Here is a 5,360-nt window from a genome sequence, read left to right as displayed (position 1 = left end):
ATGTTGCTCTTCAACACTCTGGAGAGATCATTGACATCAGATTTTCCTAATGCAATTTGGCTTTTGATTTCTTGATTGCTGGTGCCAAGAATGTTGATTGTGGAGTCAAGCAAACTGAAATTGTTAACAGTCTCTTTCATCTTCTCCATCTATCATCCAATTGACCCAGTGGTGAAAATCTTTATTTTCTTGATGTTGAGCTGCAATCTATATTAAAGACTATATTCCTTGACCTTCTGCAGCAAATGATTCAGGGCATCCTCAACCAAACAAGGTTTGGTTGTTGTAACTGAAAGTTGTTGATATTCTTTCCTCCCATCCTAATGCCACATTCTTCATATGGTCCAGATTCTAAGATTATTATCTTAGAAGTCTTATAATCTGTTAGTAGGATCTGTAGGATATTTTTATTTAATTGGTCCAATGGGATTTTTAGATGTCCTTCAGATGATTCCAAGTTGTGAATATGATAACTACTCTTCTATGTCTTAGGACCCCTGGTGGCTCAGTAAGTTTAGCACTGGGCTGCTAACCAAAAGGTCAGTAGTTCAAATCCATCAGCTTCCTAATAAAGAAAGATGTGACATCTATAAAGATGTACAGTCTTGAATATTCTCTAGGGTAGTTCTACCCTGTCCTGTAGGCCAAGGTGGAGTACCCAATAAACAAGGTAAACACAGACTTCTTGGAATGATTTATAGTTAATAGTGTACAATTTCACATGGATTTTGCCACATCTTGACTTGCTTACTTGGTATTCCTACCCATGTCAGCAAATGCAAATGCAGAACGAAGCTATGATTCTGCAGGAAAAGCTGCTGTAGGGCTGGACAACAGATGTGTGCCAGCCAACCCTAGAGAAACAATCTTTGATATGTTGAGAAAAAACTTAAATTATTCACTGCCAATTTGAGTGAGGGCACAAGTAAGACTGTGCATACCTCCCATACCAGGTGGTACGACACTGCCCACAGGGTTACTATCAACTGGAATAAACTCCATGACAATGGTTTTGTTGTGGTTAGTTCTACATCTAGAGATCTGATGGCTCACTTGTTACTTGGCAAGAGAAAGATGTGACAAGTTGCTTTCATAAGGATTTCTAGTCTTGGAAACCCTATGGGACCAGTTCTACCCTGTCCTCTACAGCCTCTTAATGGAGTCACCTTAATGACAACGGATTCAGTTGGATCTACATCTTGTACAAGAATGACTTGAGTTGCTTTGTACAAGTGCATATTGCCTGCTCTCAGGTAGAGATTCAGATTCTATAGAATTAGGGAGGAGCCTAGAACTCGTCATTTTTAACAATTTCTTGCCGCATTTATAAGAGTTCTTGGGAGCATACCCTGAGAAACATTGGTTTAGGTCATAATCTTGGCGTGTTCGTGTAAGTCTGGTCCTAATGATCTCAACCATAAGAATCAGTTCATCTAAATTAGTTTTCAACCCTGGAAGTCAAGGGAAGCAGAAAAGGAGCATATCAGGGCAAGATGCCATCTAATTATTATAAATAGAGGTTCCCTTGAGAAAAATTAGGATGCTACTAAGGTAATAGGTAAGAAGAGTAGCAGAATTCCTCCAAATACTTGTGCTGACCTTGTGAAAATAGAGACTCAGATTTGAATTGCTTAGGCATGGCCACAGGGGACCAAGTGATAGGCCACAGTGTCTGGGACTTGCTCCTTTTACATGGATCTGGGTTCTCATGATTTTGCATGCTAAGTGTGCAGTAACTGGGTAACTTCAGTGTCACACTCCTTGGGTGGACTCATCAGGATGCTGACTGAGCTGTACTTGCCCAGTGTTCTCCTCTATCATTCATGGAATTCTTTTTATCTCAGGCCTTTCAATTTTCAGCTAAATAACAGTAATTCAACTCATTGCTATTAAATCACAACAAACTCATAGCTGATCCTCTGGTGGATTTTTAGAGACTGTGAATCACAAGAGAGGAGGTTGCCCGTCTTTCTCCTGAAGAGATACTGGTGGGTCTGAACTATCAGAGAAGCACTTCCTTCTGGTTAGCTGTGCAATTCCTTACTGACTATATCACCTTAGCTAAATAATACACAGGTCTATAAGGTGACCAAGAACATCAGGAAAGGTGCTCATTCCTTAGGATAATATAAGGTTAAAAGAGCAGCATTTACTCAAAGCTAAAAAATGCTGAATTCAGATGGAAGGCTTAATGGAAATGAGAATTACAGGGTAGAAGTGGGAAAAGTGAAATTAGATCATTTGTATTGCAATTAATGTTCTCAAACAAAATAAGTATAAATGAATGAATGAAAGACTAATTTGTTTTGCGAACTTACTCATAAAAAGGAAAAAACAATATAGTAACATATTCATAGTCATTTCATCTAGTCTGAACCAACTCGCGGCTAGCTCTATGGTGGGTTTTCAGAGGCTATAAATCTCACAGGAGGATATTGTCCATCTTTCCCTCAAGAAGCAGCTGGTGGGTTTGAGTCACTTGCTTTTGGGTTAGCAGTGCAACTCCTTACCTAATAGGCCACCAACGCTTTCTAATAAGATAGAGAAAATCAAAGGTATCTGATTGAGCATAACAGATATTGTTGGTACTATACCCAGATGCCTTCAAAGCATGCTGGTCTGACTTTCACATGTCATCACCTGCTTTTCTTCCTCCATTCTCTCCTCAGTATGGTGATTTACACTTATTTCTTGTTGTTGTGTACTGTCCAGTCGGGATTGACTTTTTTTTTCCTTTTTTTTCCAGGATTGACTTTTAACTGAACCTCTAGTGGTTTTTCAGAGGCAGTAAATCACACAAGAGGGGACTGATCATCTTTCTTCCATGAAGCAGCTGGTGGATTTGAACCACGTGCCTTTAGGATGGTAACACAACTCCTTATCAGTATGCTATGAGAGCTCCCTACACGTTAGTGCTCAACTAATGACTGACTAGACTTGTATAAATATCTTCACTCTCCTCTCTTTTGTGGGATAAGCAGAAGCACATATCCTGAAAATGCTTTCAGAATCCACCCCCGCCAAATGGGATTAAGTCAAAGAAATCCACAGGGGTAAAATAATGTGACTTATTGGTTGCTTCTCGTCCTTGTCATACCCCCCACCCAGGATTTCCTGGGATCATATCCCAAACAAATGACTTGGCCTGCAATCTTACTTTGGGTTCCTCGACAGATAGATGCTGAGACAAAGGCATTGGGATTGCTGGTGTTTTGTAACTAATCTCCAATGTTTACAGTTAAGCTACTCCTGCATATTTAAATGTGATGCTCTCAGATAGAAATAAACATTATCTATGGTTATTGAGAAGACTCTGGTGCTCAGATATTGGAACTAAACACCTTTAATTGTCTATAATACTCAAAGGGGTTCTTGAACTTTATTTGTAATTTATAAAACCATTCTCTTGTCTTTATATAAAGTCTAATTTATTTTATGATATGCAGAGTCACTCAATCATTTTTAGAACAAGCAGGCATGAATAAATTTAAAGTGGCTTGTAGGCTATTATATTAAGCTTAGTTGACAAACTACAGATGTATGGCATGAACCTGGCATTGCAAATCCTTTGTACTAGGAAACAGACAAATCCCTTTCAGGTCCTCCCCTTTGCCTCACCCTGGTGTGCATCATTTCCTGATTCCCTCTGGGTCCATGCTCTTCCATATCTCATGCAGGTGTGCCTTACAGCCTCTTTGTTGCTGTGTAGAAGAATGGGACATACAACAGCTCATTTGAAAAGATATCTATATAATTGTTCAGAGCTTTTATCAGCTATGTTTTTCTATAGCTCTAATGATCCATAATTTGCCACCACAGGCCTCTGCGATTTGGAACACAATAATTTCTTTTCCTTCCATACACTTTGTGAAATAAGTGACAGCCACCAGTGATGCTGTCTCTGTTCGGCGGCTCTCCATTTAGGGGGAAAAGACAACTGTCAGACTGATTGGTGTTTAAAAGTCCTCCCTGCTGTGCAGGAGATGCAGATTGAGTGGACATTAGCTGGTTGAATGTCAAACTTTTGGCAGCTTCACCAGAAGCTCATGTAATTCTGGTGTCACAAGAGCATGTGTGGGCAACAGGCAGCAAACTTTAAGGGAATTGAGGGCACCATTCACCTCTGGAGTCTCTGACCTTTGAACCAATCCAGAGGTAAGCACAACAGGAAAAACCCAGTGGAGATCGAGATCCATTGTTGGAATGGTGGGTTGGAGAATGGAGTTGGGCTTGAGCCACAGATTTCCTAAATATTTATCCTAATAACACAAAGGCAGTTGGTTTGAATCCATCAGCTGCTTTAACAGTGAAAGATGGCAATCTCTTGTCACGTGATTTACAGCCTCTGAAAACCTGTTAACTATGAATTGGTTCTGACTCTTGATAGTACACAATAACAACCACCTGTCTACAACATAGATATTAGGGATGAGAATGGGGCTCGAGAGCACATATAAGGCCAGGATCAGTAGGCATATATGGTCAGAGCATAAATGGAGCCCACGTTTCATTGGCCTGTTCTTCAGTTGGATGAGGACTGGTCAGTCAGCTTTAACTATAAAAGGGGAAGTGAAGTAAAACCCTACCACATAAGCAGCGACCCTGACAATTAGTGAACCATGGATCGATGAACACAAACCCCTGGCTCATTGTGTTAGTCATTTCTTTGTGGAGTCGAGGTACAAAAGGGAGGTAGTCATTCTCATGCTCCCAACAACTAGAAAAAGTGGGGAAAGAGGTCCTTTCATGCATGGTCCATGTCTGTAGTACCTATTCCTCTGTGTGATCACAGTCTACTTGCTGGATGGACTTCCTGAATCTATTTCAAGTCTTACTGTTTATCTTTACTCTCTGTGCCATGCTACTAGTTCAGGCCACTGCAATGTTGGGATTACTATTAGAGTCCCCTGTGTAACTGTTTCATCATTTGCTCCATCCATATTCTCTGTACACCAGGAGGCTGCTACAGACTGTCACCCAGGCACTATCTGTCTTCTGGCTGGATCTAGCCAATGAGAAACATGGGCTGGAAATCTGAGGGTTGGAAGATTTAGGAATTATTGTTGTAGTTCATGTCATCAACTCACTTGCGACTCATAGTGACCTTTCATACAACAACCCTGAACTCTGCACTATACTTAACCAAGTTTATTGTCTTTGACACACCTACCCTCATTACCTTAGTCAATCCCTCTCATCCAGGGTCTTCCTCTCCTTCAGTGTCCCTTCACCTTCCCAAGCATGATGTCCCTTTCCAAGATGTCCTTTTCCTCCTTGCAACATGCCCAGAGTATGTTAGATGATGCTTCAGAATCCTTGTGTTCAAGGAGCAGCCTGGTTTCACCCTCTCCAAGATTAAT

Source organism: Elephantulus edwardii, unplaced genomic scaffold (assembly GCF_000299155.1).
Source record: "Elephantulus edwardii isolate Elephantulus edwardi_28Jun2011 unplaced genomic scaffold, EleEdw1.0 scaffold00017, whole genome shotgun sequence".
Classification (NCBI taxonomy): Eukaryota; Metazoa; Chordata; class Mammalia; order Macroscelidea; family Macroscelididae; genus Elephantulus; species Elephantulus edwardii.
Note: the sequence above shows the minus strand (reverse complement) of the source record.